The sequence below is a fragment of the Atractosteus spatula genome, unplaced genomic scaffold, assembly GCF_055471065.1.
Source record: "Atractosteus spatula isolate fAtrSpa1 unplaced genomic scaffold, fAtrSpa1.hap1 Scaffold_73, whole genome shotgun sequence".
NCBI classification, from domain to species: domain Eukaryota; kingdom Metazoa; phylum Chordata; class Actinopteri; order Semionotiformes; family Lepisosteidae; genus Atractosteus; species Atractosteus spatula.
Genome location: NW_028296905.1, coordinates 16,846 through 29,873, shown reverse-complemented (window position 1 = coordinate 29,873; position 13,028 = coordinate 16,846). Strand labels below are relative to the sequence as shown.

The 13,028-nt window shown below is 53.3% G+C and overlaps 4 non-coding genes and 2 pseudogenes across 4 annotated transcripts; 5 read left to right on the top strand and 1 right to left on the bottom strand.

Annotated features, from left to right (window-relative positions):
• Positions 1-886: 886 nt before the first annotated feature.
• trnaf-gaa (transfer RNA phenylalanine (anticodon GAA)) lies at positions 887-959 on the top strand. The gene has a single exon. It is a non-coding gene; the product is annotated as a tRNA-Phe (tRNA).
• A 2,233-nt stretch (positions 960-3,192) lies between these two features.
• On the bottom strand, positions 3,193-3,264 carry trnad-guc (transfer RNA aspartic acid (anticodon GUC)). The gene has a single exon. It is a non-coding gene; the product is annotated as a tRNA-Asp (tRNA).
• A 3,127-nt stretch (positions 3,265-6,391) lies between these two features.
• Positions 6,392-6,464, top strand: trnag-ccc (transfer RNA glycine (anticodon CCC)). Its single transcript has one exon. It is a non-coding gene; the product is annotated as a tRNA-Gly (tRNA).
• A 3,331-nt stretch (positions 6,465-9,795) lies between these two features.
• trnag-ccc (transfer RNA glycine (anticodon CCC)) lies at positions 9,796-9,868 on the top strand. Its single transcript has one exon. It is a non-coding gene; the product is annotated as a tRNA-Gly (tRNA).
• Positions 9,869-12,045: 2,177 nt separating this feature from the next.
• LOC148805328 (5S ribosomal RNA) lies at positions 12,046-12,164 on the top strand (annotated as a pseudogene).
• Positions 12,165-12,701: 537 nt separating this feature from the next.
• Positions 12,702-12,820, top strand: LOC148805327 (5S ribosomal RNA; annotated as a pseudogene).
• Positions 12,821-13,028: the final 208 nt, after the last annotated feature.

Below are 13,028 nucleotides of genomic sequence, written 5' to 3'. Positions count from 1 at the left end.
AACACAAACGACCAACTCGGAATGACTTGCTTTTGACGCTTTTCAAAGCGTTCTTTGTGCACGACGACTGCGCCGCCTAGCAGATACAAATGGGTTGTACAACTCTGAACTAGCAAATGGAAGAGGGCTAAGCCCCCTCTCTTTTAGCCCAGGTTCGATCTGTCTCCCAGAATCACCAGGGCGCACGCACACACACACACCCGTGCCGTTGAAGTGCTCTGCTTCATTTCTAAGGGCAACTCAACATTCACTCCTACCCCGAGAACAGAAAAGACAGCGTCCGCAGCAACAACAGCTCAGGTCTCTGCACAGGAACTAAGCTGCCCCCATCTCCTCTGCTCTGCGGCTCCTGCGGAGTGGAGTCCTGCCTGGAGCCATGTTTGCAGGCGGCGGCTCCCCGCGCTCTGTCTGTGCGTCGTGTCCAAGAGCTCCTGGGAGGAAGAGAGAGCCCTCCCACTCGGGGGCTTTTCCACGGTCTGTGTGAGGAGGGGCGGGTGTGTCCAGTAGCTTATCGAGCGGAAGCCTGGGGCGGCGGAGAGCTGTGATCGTGCAGACCTTGAGGTGTCACCTCTTTGTCTGCTTTCCCGCCCCCCCTCCGCCCAAGCTCTGCTCCAGAGTAGCCCGGCAACCCCTCACACCTGCACGTGTCACAACCTAAGGTGTGGTCATGAGACACCCATGGGGTGCTGTTCTGTTCTTGCTAATTGTTTCCTGCCCGTCGCAGGCAGGAGTCCATGCGAGGAAGATGCTCTGGACAGAGCTCAGAGGGCGCAGCTGGGTGGCTTTCCTTCTGAGTGACGTTCCTGCAACACTCTCCAGCTCCTCTTGGTGCGCTCATGCCGCAATACAGGAAGGCTGGAGCAGGTGGCTGTGGGCTCTGTGCACTGCCGAAATAGCTCAGTTGGGAGAGCGTTAGACTGAAGATCTAAAGGTCCCTGGTTCGATCCCGGGTTTCGGCATTTTGTTTCATCGCGCCCTTTGTTCCTCTTTCCAGCGCCCCCTGCCTAAAGTGACGCTTCCCATTCTCAGCCCGAAACGCAAGCGAGACACCAGCAGCGGTCCCTGCAGGTTTCCGTAGTGTAGCGGCTATCACGTTCGCCTAACACGCGAAAGGTCCCCGGTCCGAGACCGGGCGGAAACAGCCTCTTGTTGCACGCTCCTGTACTTCACAGAGGTCTTGAGCGACCGGTCATTTGTTCCCAATGTATTTCCGGTGCCTTCATGCACTCTTGTACCAAACGCACGTTCCTTCTGTACGCGGAGCCGATCATTTGCAATTGGGCTGTGCCGACAGACCAGGACGAGCTCTGTCGGCTCAAAAGCAGCGCAGGACCTGCAAGAACAACAGAAAGATTAGCATCCAGTGAGCCCAAGATCTCATCAAGAATCGGCTCCAGCAACAGGGCTGGGCGCATTGTTCCATTCTCCGACCACTCTCGGTGTAAACAAGTCCCTCCTGGTCTCTGCTTGAAATGCACTTTCCTGCGTTTGCTTTGGTGAAACTGGCTTCCCCTGCATGGGCGAATGTGAAGAAGATCCTTAGTAAGTCGTTGAAGAAAACCGAGAAGAGGTCGGAGTGGCCTCTGTCGTTCATCAACGATCCAGTCAGGCAGTACTCCTCTGTAAAGCGCCGTTCGTTCACATCGATTGGCTTTTTTTTGCCTTCATTCGCGCAAGTAGTAAAAGCAGACGCCCCTATTCTGCCGTGACCCGGATTCGAACCAGGGTTGTTGCGGCCACAACGCAAAGTACTGACCACTATACGATCACGGCGAGTTACCGATACACACATGGTAGGGCGGAAAAGGCTGTGCTCTCTTCGTGTGACCTAATTCGGAAAAGTCCTGACGTTGCATTTCAACTGAGCCCCAGTATACATCGACCCTTCGACACTCTGAGTGACAACTCTCTTGCGTGTTTTCTCATATTTATGTAGTTTGCTTGCATGATGCCCGGAACAGCGGGGTTGTGTGCTCCCATATGGTCTAGCGGTTAGGATTCCTGGTTTTCACCCAGGCGGCCCGGGTTTGACTCCTGGTATGGGAACGTGTCAGTTTTGCCTCCTGCTTTCCAAAAGATCAGCACCGTGTACGAAGGAGCCGCATTAAAACCACTCGAACGTGCAAAACGCGCGAGAAGAGGGGGCGCTTGTTTCCAACCGAAGACTTCTCGCGTGTGAGACGAGCTGATCATCGCTGCAGGAGGTGGGAGGGTTACTCTGGTAGACAGGGCTGACCTTCGGCAATAGGATTTATACTCTCCAAGATGATATTTGCACTTTCTGGAGAGGCGATTTTCTCCACTTCAGTAGCCCGATTTCGTCGATTGCGTGGAGAGGGCTGTAGAATGTGGCGCCGCTTTTCCTGCTCCGTCCATGACAGGCGTGCTGGTCTCTGGAGAGAGAGCACGGTCCATCAGCGCACTCCAATAAAGGCACTGGAAGCAGCTGAATCGCATTGGCGAAGCTCAGCACTGGGCCGCTGGGAAGGGTTTGCTACCGTTTCCGTAGTGTAGTGGTTATCACGTTTGTCTCACAGGCGAAAAGTCCCTGGTTCGAAACTGGGCGGAAACAGACCGGCTTCTTTTGTCGCCACGCACAAAAGGGGATTGGGGATTCGCCTAGCGCTGTGATCGCACAGACCCACTCACCTCTTAGTGTGGCGGGATCTGCACAGTGCATGTCGCAGCGCATCCTGCTTTCACTCCAATGCGCGTCCTGATGTACCCCAGTCTCCCGCGTGACAGGTGGGGATAATCACCACTATACTAACGAGGAAGACATCGCTCTCTCCGACCCCCGGCATCGTGTCCCGACCCACCGTGCTGGAAGCCGACGCGTGCTGTGATTTCTTTACGGAGCAGAAATGACAACCGAGGAGCCGAGAGATCATTTCAGCATTTCGCGTCTGAACAGAAAACACAAACGACCAACTCGGAATGACTTGCCTTTGACGCTTATCAAAGCGTTCTTTGTGCATCGAACAGACCCACTCACCTCTTAGTGTGGCGGGATCTGCACAGTGCATGTCGCAGCGCTTCCTGCTTTCACTTCAATGTGCTTTCTGATGTCGAGTCGTGTGCCGTGCGGAGGCTCTGAAAGCGAGAGCAATGAAAAGGTGCACGATGCTGTGAAAGAAAACAGAGAAGTGAAAGGCAGTCCTTTCTCTAAGGAGGTAAAAGAAAAGCTTTTTACTCCCCGTCGGGGAATCGAACCCCGGTCTCCCGCGTGACAGGCGGGGATACTTGCCACTATACTAACGAGGAAGACATCACACCCTTCGACCCCCGGTATCGTGTCCCGACCCACCGTGCTGGAAGCCGACGCGTGCTGTGATTTCTTTACGGAGCAGAAATGACAACCGAGGAGCCGAGAGATCATTTCAGCATTTCGCGTCTGAACAGAAAACTCAAACGACCAACTCGGAATGACTTGCCTTTGACGCTTATCAAAGCGTTCTTTGTGCATCGAACAGACCCACTCACCTCTTAGTGTGGCGGGATCTGCACAGTGCATGTCGCAGCGCTTCCTGCTTTCACTTCAATGTGCTTTCTGATGTCGAGTCGTGTGCCGTGCGGAGGCTCTGAAAGCGAGAGCAATGAAAAGGTGCACGACGCTGTGAAAGAAAACAGAGAAGTGAAAGGCAGTCCTTTCTCTAAGGAGGTAAAAGTAAAGCTTTCTACTCCCCGTCGGGGAATCGAACCCCGGTCTCCCGCGTGACAGGCGGGGATACTTGCCACTATACTAACGAGGAAGACATCACACCCTTCGATCCTCGGCATCGTGTCCCGACCCAGCGTGCTGGAAGGCGACGCGTGCTGTGATTCCTTTACGGAGCAGAAATGACAACCGAGGAGCCGAGAGATCATTTCAGCATTTCGCGTCTGAACGGAAAACACAAACGACCAACTCGGAATGACTTGCTTTTGACGCTTTTCAAAGCGTTCTTTGTGCACGACGACTGCGCCGCCTAGCAGATACAAATGGGTTGTACAACTCTGAACTAGCAAATGGAAGAGGGCTAAGCCCCCTCTCTTTTAGCCCAGGTTCGATCTGTCTCCCAGAATCACCAGGGCGCACGCACACACACACACCCGTGCCGTTGAAGTGCTCTGCTTCATTTCTAAGGGCAACTCAACATTCACTCCTACCCCGAGAACAGAAAAGACAGCGTCCGCAGCAACAACAGCTCAGGTCTCTGCACAGGAACTAAGCTGCCCCCATCTCCTCTGCTCTGCGGCTCCTGTGGAGTGGAGTCCTGCCTGGAGCCGTGTTTGCAGGCGGCGGCTCCCCGCGCTCTGTCTGTGCATCGTGTCCAAGAGCTCCTGGGAGGAAGAGAGAGCCCTCCCATTCGGGGGCTTTTCCACGGTCTGTGTGAGGAGGGGCGGGTGTGTCCAGTAGCTTATCGAGCGGAAGCCTGGGGCGGCGGAGAGCTGTGATCGTGCAGACCTTGAGGTGTCACCTCTTTGTCTGCTTTCCCGCCCCCCCTCCGCCCAAGCTCTGCTCCAGAGTAGCCCGGCAACCCCTCACACCTGCACGTGTCACAACCTAAGGTGTGGTCATGAGACACCCATGGGGTGCTGTTCTGTTCTTGCTAATTGTTTCCTGCCCGTCGCAGGCAGGAGTCCATGCGAGGAAGATGAGCTGGACAGAGCTCAGAGGGCGCAGCTGGGTGGCTTTCCTTCTGAGTGACGTTCCTGCAACACTCTCCCGCTCCTCTTGGTGCGCTCATGCCGCAATACAGGAAGGCTGGAGCAGGTGGCTGTGGGCTCTGTGCACTGCTGAAATAGCTCAGTTGTGAGAGCGTTAGACTGAAGATTTAAAGGTCCCTGGTTCGATCCCGGGTTTCGGCATTTTGTTTCATCGCGCCCTTTGTTCCTCTCTCCAGCGCCCCCTGCCTAAAGTGACGCTTCCCATTCTCAGCCCGAAACGCAAGCGAGACACCAGCAGCGGTCCCTGCAGGTTTCCGTAGTGTAGCGGCTATCACGTTCGCCTAACACGCGAAAGGTCCCCGGTTCGAGACCGGGCGGAAACAGCCTCTTGTTGCACGCTCCTGTACTTCACAGAGGTCTTGAGCGACCGGTCATTTGTTCCCAATGTATTTCCGGTGCCTTCATGCACTCTTGTACCAAACGCACGTTCCTTCTGTACGCGGAGCCGATCATTTGCAATTGGGCTGTGCCGACAGACCAGGACGAGCTCTGTCGGCTCAAAAGCAGCGCAGGACCTGCAAGAACAACAGAAAGATTAGCATCCAGTGAGCCCAAGATCTCATCAAGAATCGGCTCCAGCAACAGGGCTGGGCGCATTGTTCCATTCTCCGACCACTCTCGGTGTAAACAAGTCCCTCCTGGTCTCTGCTTGAAATGCACTTTCCTGCGTTTGCTTTGGTGTAACTGGCTTCCCCTGCATGGGCGAATGTGAAGAAGATCCTTAGTAAGTCGTTGAAGAAAACCGAGAAGAGGTCGGAGTGGCCTCTGTCGTTCATCAACGATCCAGTCAGGCAGTACTCCTCTGTAAAGCGCCGTTCGTTCACATCGATTGGCTTTCTTTTGCCTTCATTCGCGCAAGTAGTAAAAGCAGACGCCCCTATTCTGCCGTGACCCGGATTCGAACCGGGGTTGTTGCGGCCACAACGCAAAGTACTGACCACTATACGATCACGGCGAGTTACCGATACACACATGGTAGGGCGGAAAAGGCTGTGCTCTCTTCGTGTGACCTAATTCGGAAAAGTCCTGACGTTGCATTTCAACTGAGCCCCAGTATACATCGACCCTTCGACACTCTGAGTGACAACTCTCTTGCGTGTTTTCTCATATTTATGTAGTTTGCTTGCATGATGCCCGGAACAGCGGGGTTGTGTGCTCCCATATGGTCTAGCGGTTAGGATTCCTGGTTTTCACCCAGGCGGCCCGGGTTTGACTCCCGGTATGGGAACGTGTCAGTTTTGCCTCCTGCTTTCCAAAAGATCAGCACCGTGTACGAAGGAGCCGCATTAAAACCACTCGAACGTGCAAAACGCGCGAGAAGAGGGGGCGCTTGTTTCCAACCGAAGACTTCTCGCGTGTGAGACGAGCTGATCATCGCTGCAGGAGGTGGGAGGGTTACTCTGGTAGACAGGGCTGACCTTCGGCAATAGGATTTATACTCTCCAAGATGATATTTGCACTTTCTGGAGAGGCGATTTTCTCCACTTCAGTAGCCCGATTTCGTCGATTGCGTGGAGAGGGCTGTAGAATGTGGCGCCGCTTTTCCTGCTCCGTCCATGACAGGCGTGCTGGTCTCTGGAGAGAGAGCACGGTCCATCAGCGCACTCCAATAAAGGCACTGGAAGCAGCTGAATCGCATTGGCGAAGCTCAGCACTGGGCCGCTGGGAAGGGTTTGCTACCGTTTCCGTAGTGTAGTGGTTATCACGTTTGCCTCCCACGCGAAAAGTCCCTGGTTCGAAACTGGGCGGAAACAGACCGGCTTCTTTTGTCGCCACGCACAAAAGGGGATTGGGGATTCGCCTAGCGCTGTGATCGCACAGACCCACTCACCTCTTAGTGTGGCGGGATCTGCACAGTGCATGTCGCAGCGCATCCTGCTTTCACTCCAATGCGCGTCCTGATGTACCCCAGTCTCCCGCGTGACAGGTGGGGATAATCACCACTATACTAACGAGGAAGACATCGCTCTCTCCGACCCCCGGCATCGTGTCCCGACCCACCGTGCTGGAAGCCGACGCGTGCTGTGATTTCTTTACGGAGCAGAAATGACAACCGAGGAGCCGAGAGATCATTTCAGCATTTCGCGTCTGAACAGAAAACACAAACGACCAACTCGGAATGACTTGCCTTTGACGCTTATCAAAGCGTTCTTTGTGCATCGAACAGACCCACTCACCTCTTAGTGTGGCAGGATCTGCACAGTGCATGTCGCAGCGCTTCCTGCTTTCACTTCAATGTGCTTTCTGATGTCGAGTCGTGTGCCGTGCGGAGGCTCTGAAAGCGAGAGCAATGAAAAGGTGCACGACGCTGTGAAAGAAAACAGAGAAGTGAAAGGCAGTCCTTTCTCTAAGGAGGTAAAAGAAAAGCTTTCGACTCCCCGTCGGGGAATCGAACCCCGGTCTCCCGCGTGACAGGCGGGGATACTTGCCACTATACTAACGAGGAAGACATCACACCCTTCGATCCCCGGCATCGTGTCCCGACCCAGCGTGCTGGAAGGCGACGCGTGCTGTGATTCCTTTACGGAGCAGAAATGACAACCGAGGAGCCGAGAGATCATTTCAGCATTTCGCGTCTGAACGGAAAACACAAACGACCAACTCGGAATGACTTGCTTTTGACGCTTTTCAAAGCGTTCTTTGTGCACGACGACTGCGCCGCCTAGCAGATACGAATGGGTTGTACAACTCTGAACTAGCAAATGGAAGAGGGCTAAGCCCCCTCTCTTTTAGCCCAGGTTCGATCTGTCTCCCAGAATCACCAGGGCGCACGCACAGACACACACCCGTGCCGTTGAAGTGCTCTGCTTCATTTCTAAGGGCAACTCAACATTCACTCCTACCCCGAGAACAGAAAAGACAGCGTCCGCAGCAACAACAGCTCAGGTCTCTGCACAGGAACTAAGCTGCCCCCATCTCCTCTGCTCTGCGGCTCCTGCTGAGTGGAGTCCTGCCTGGAGCCGTGTTTGCAGGCGGCGGCTCCCCGCGCTCTGTCTGTGCGTCGTGTCCAAGAGCTCCTGGGAGGAAGAGAGAGCCCTCCCACTCGGGTGCTTTTCCACGGTCTGTGTGAGGAGGGGCGGGTGTGTCCAGTAGCTTATCGAGCGGAAGCCTGGGGCGGCGGAGAGCTGTGATCGTGCAGACCTTGAGGTGTCACCTCTTTGTCTGCTTTCCCGCCCCCCCTCCGCCCAAGCTCTGCTCCAGAGTAGCCCGGCAACCCCTCACACCTGCACGTGTCACAACCTAAGGTGTGGTCATGAGACACCCATGGGGTGCTGTTCTGTTCTTGCTAATTGTTTCCTGCCCGTCGCAGGCAGGAGTCCATGCGAGGAAGATGCGCTGGACAGAGCTCAGAGGGCGCAGCTGGGTGGCTTTCCTTCTGAGTGACGTTCCTGCAACACTCTCCCGCTCCTCTTGGTGCGCTCATGCCGCAATACAGGAAGGCTGGAGCAGGTGGCTGTGGGCTCTGTGCACTGCTGAAATAGCTCAGTTGTGAGAGCGTTAGACTGAAGATTTAAAGGTCCCTGGTTCGATCCCGGGTTTCGGCATTTTGTTTCATCGCGCCCTTTGTTCCTCTCTCCAGCGCCCCCTGCCTAAAGTGACGCTTCCCATTCTCAGCCCGAAACGCAAGCGAGACACCAGCAGCGGTCCCTGCAGGTTTCCGTAGTGTAGCGGCTATCACGTTCGCCTAACACGCGAAAGGTCCCCGGTTCGAGACCGGGCGGAAACAGCCTCTTGTTGCACGCTCCTGTACTTCACAGAGGTCTTGAGCGACCGGTCATTTGTTCCCAATGTATTTCCGGTGCCTTCATGCACTCTTGTACCAAACGCACGTTCCTTCTGTACGCGGAGCCGATCATTTGCAATTGGGCTGTGCCGACAGACCAGGACGAGCTCTGTCGGCTCAAAAGCAGCGCAGGACCTGCAAGAACAACAGAAAGATTAGCATCCAGTGAGCCCAAGATCTCATCAAGAATCGGCTCCAGCAACAGGGCTGGGCGCATTGTTCCATTCTCCGACCACTCTCGGTGTAAACAAGTCCCTCCTGGTCTCTGCTTGAAATGCACTTTCCTGCGTTTGCTTTGGTGTAACTGGCTTCCCCTGCATGGGCGAATGTGAAGAAGATCCTTAGTAAGTCGTTGAAGAAAACCGAGAAGAGGTCGGAGTGGCCTCTGTCGTTCATCAACGATCCAGTCAGGCAGTACTCCTCTGTAAAGCGCCGTTCGTTCACATCGATTGGCTTTCTTTTGCCTTCATTCGCGCAAGTAGTAAAAGTAGACGCCCCTATTCTGCCGTGACCCGGATTCGAACCGGGGTTGTTGCGGCCACAACGCAAAGTACTGACCACTATACGATCACGGCGAGTTACCGATACACACATGGTAGGGCGGAAAAGGCTGTGCTCTCTTCGTGTGACCTAATTCGGAAAAGTCCTGACGTTGCATTTCAACTGAGCCCCAGTATACATCGACCCTTCGACACTCTGAGTGACAACTCTCTTGCGTGTTTTCTCATATTTATGTAGTTTGCTTGCATGATGCCCGGAACAGCGGGGTTGTGTGCTCCCATATGGTCTAGCGGTTAGGATTCCTGGTTTTCACCCAGGCGGCCCGGGTTTGACTCCCGGTATGGGAACGTGTCAGTTTTGCCTCCTGCTTTCCAAAAGATCAGCACCGTGTACGAAGGAGCCGCATTAAAACCACTCGAACGTGCAAAACGCGCGAGAAGAGGGGGCGCTTGTTTCCAACCGAAGACTTCTCGCGTGTGAGACGAGCTGATCATCGCTGCAGGAGGTGGGAGGGTTACTCTGGTAGACAGGGCTGACCTTCGGCAATAGGATTTATACTCTCCAAGATGATATTTGCACTTTCTGGAGAGGCGATTTTCTCCACTTCAGTAGCCCGATTTCGTCGATTGCGTGGAGAGGGCTGTAGAATGTGGCGCCGCTTTTCCTGCTCCGTCCATGACAGGCGTGCTGGTCTCTGGAGAGAGAGCACGGTCCATCAGCGCACTCCAATAAAGGCACTGGAAGCAGCTGAATCGCATTGGCGAAGCTCAGCACTGGGCCGCTGGGAAGGGTTTGCTACCGTTTCCGTAGTGTAGTGGTTATCACGTTTGCCTCCCACGCGAAAAGTCCCTGGTTCGAAACTGGGCGGAAACAGACCGGCTTCTTTTGTCGCCACGCACAAAAGGGGATTGGGGATTCGCCTAGCGCTGTGATCGCACAGACCCACTCACCTCTTAGTGTGGCGGGATCTGCACAGTGCATGTCGCAGCGCATCCTGCTTTCACTCCAATGCGCGTCCTGATGTACCCCAGTCTCCCGCGTGACAGGTGGGGATAATCACCACTATACTAACGAGGAAGACATCGCTCTCTCCGACCCCCGGCATCGTGTCCCGACCCACCGTGCTGGAAGCCGACGCGTGCTGTGATTTCTTTACGGAGCAGAAATGACAACCGAGGAGCCGAGAGATCATTTCAGCATTTCGCGTCTGAACAGAAAACACAAACGACCAACTCGGAATGACTTGCCTTTGACGCTTATCAAAGCGTTCTTTGTGCATCGAACAGACCCACTCACCTCTTAGTGTGGCGGGATCTGCACAGTGCATGTCGCAGCGCTTCCTGCTTTCACTTCAATGTGCTTTCTGATGTCGAGTCGTGTGCCGTGCGGAGGCTCTGAAAGCGAGAGCAATGAAAAGGTGCACGACGCTGTGAAAGAAAACAGAGAAGTGAAAGGCAGTCCTTTCTCTAAGGAGGTAAAAGAAAAGCTACTCCCCGGTGGGGAATCAAACCCCAATCTCCCGCGTGACAGGCGGGGATACTTGCCACTATACTAATGTAGAATTTGGGCATTTAAGGGGACAATTATTAATTGTAGCCGTAAATCACGAAATGGATTCTTTTAATGGCCTTAGAATCCAACCATGCGATATAACTCAAACAACACACACACACACACACACACACAGGTACTAATACACGAGGATACATTTATTAATACATAAAATATGCATGTAAACCTAACAGATCTTATCGTGACGGTTTTCAGAATACAAAAGATATATATTCATTCAGTTACAAAGAGTTACATATATCAAGAGGACATAAGTTCAGTATATCATTCATTTAGACCGTTTCGTAATTGAACTTGGTTACAACTTCTACATTAGATACTCAAAACAAGTACATAACTCTTAGGAATAAAATTGATATCAACTGGTTGGGATAACAATTGAATTCTTGAGCTGTAATGCATTGAAGTTGAATACTCATCCAATCTCTGGGGATTCAGATCTCCTGCGGGCTCTTTGGCTCCGTGCCAGGCTGTGCTGTGCTGCAGATGCTCACTGACCGGCTAGTTAGTGTTGGCTTTAACTAGCAAAGTTTGTGCACAGGAGAAAAGATGACTGTGGGTCCCAGCAAGTCAGGAAGAGGACCGGTTCATTCCTGATGAAGCGCTAGTTCTGATTAGTGATTCAGCTGTCCACAGTTCCGACCTGTTCACAAGGCTTGCTGCTGGTGCTTACCTCAGGTGGATCCTCTGGTTACTCTCTGGCAACCTCCGCTCTAGACTCTTAGAACAAAGGAAAGTTCTGGCACTCGGACACACTGGTCGTTCCGTGGTTGTCCAGGCTGACTCTTAGGATGGTCAGGAGGCGCGCTGCGAGAATGTCCTGCCCTTGGGAGCCTTTGGCTCCTGGGCCGTCCTGCCCTGGAATTCTCCTTTGAATTCCCTTTAGAAAAGTCCAGGAAATAGTCTCTCAGGCCCTCTGTGTTGCCTGTTTTTACCTGGAGGAACTTCAGCTCGTTCATTGGCTGAAAGTTCCATGGGCATCAGAGTCCCACGTAGGTTACTCGGCCCTACCAGTCCCTGATTGGTTGTTGAAGGTGAGATGTGAGTCACTTACTCCTGACACTTAGGAATGCAGTCCAGATGTCCATCTGGCACACCCTAGAAAGATAGGCGCCAATGGATGACCATTGATCATGATAGCTAGGCTTAGCTAAGTGCATCCCCATTTGGGAGCTGTCCCTTATCAAAAGAAAACATCTTTAAATCAGCCTGCATGAATAGTTTCTCTGTGGCTGCACCACAGAGATGAACAGAGAGATGGGGCCTCATTTGAAAAAGCACAGCAACACTTAATTCTGTCTTATTAACAACCATTGCCGCTACAAGTGAAAGGCTGAAGTGAAATAGAGCGGGGACGAAGGCAGTGAAGAGAGAGAACGTGGGAAGAAGAGAAAAACGCAAGGGAAAAAAAGCAGCGTCGTAAAAGAGGTGACGGAGCTGTCCTCTCTAATAGAAGGGTGCCAGTGAGCCCTGCTGTCCCTTATGGCCACACCCCCTTGAGCATGCCTGATCTCGTTTGATTGCGGAAGCTAAGCAGGGACGGGCCTGGTTAGTACTTGGATGGGAGACCGCCTGCGAGTACTAGGTGTTATAAGCTTTTAAGCGCAGGAGGCGCCCTATCCCCGCTCGCTCGCTCATTCCCCTGTTCACACGTGCAGTGCGGCTTTTCTGTCTGTTTATTTGTCAGCTTTGGCGAGACACGGGTGCTTGTGTATTAGCGTGAGCCTTTTTTATTCTGATCATGAACAGTTTTACAAGTCCGCAAAGGATCGAGGAAAGGTTTATCGCCAGCTGAAAAGAGACACAGCGCTTCGGCTGTGGAGACTTGTTCGGCTGGCGTTCGGGGAGTCGCCTTTTTCAGAATTGTATTGAGATCATTTTCCACAGAGCTCAGATGTCAAAGCACAGCAGCAGCTCTCCACAGCGATCCTCTATAGCGCCCTTTCTCCCGCAGCTCCGTCCTCATTGGAAGGAAGCAAGAGTGAAAGGCTGAAGTGAAATAGAGCGGGGACGAAGGCAGTGAAGAGAGAGAACGTGGGAAGAAGAGAAAAACGCAAGGGAAAAAAAGCAGCGTCGTAAAAGATGTGGCGGAGCTGTCCTCTCTATAAGAAGGGTGCCAGTGAGCCCTGCTCTCGCTTACGGCCACACCCCCTTGAGCACGCCTGATCTTGTCTGATTTTGGAAGCTAAACAGGGATGGGCCTGGTTAGTACTTGGATGGGAGACCGCCTGGGAATACCAGGTGCTGTAAGCTTTTAAGCGCAGGAGGCGCCCTATCCCCGCTCGCTCGCTCATTCCCCTGTTCACACGTGCAGTGCGGCTTTTCCGTCTGTTTATTTGTCAGCTTTGGCGAGACACGGGTGCTTGTGTAATAGCGTGAGCGTTTTTTATTCTGATCATGAACAGTTTTACAAGTCCGCAAAGGATCGAGGAAAGGTTTATCGCCAGCCATTTATTCTTAT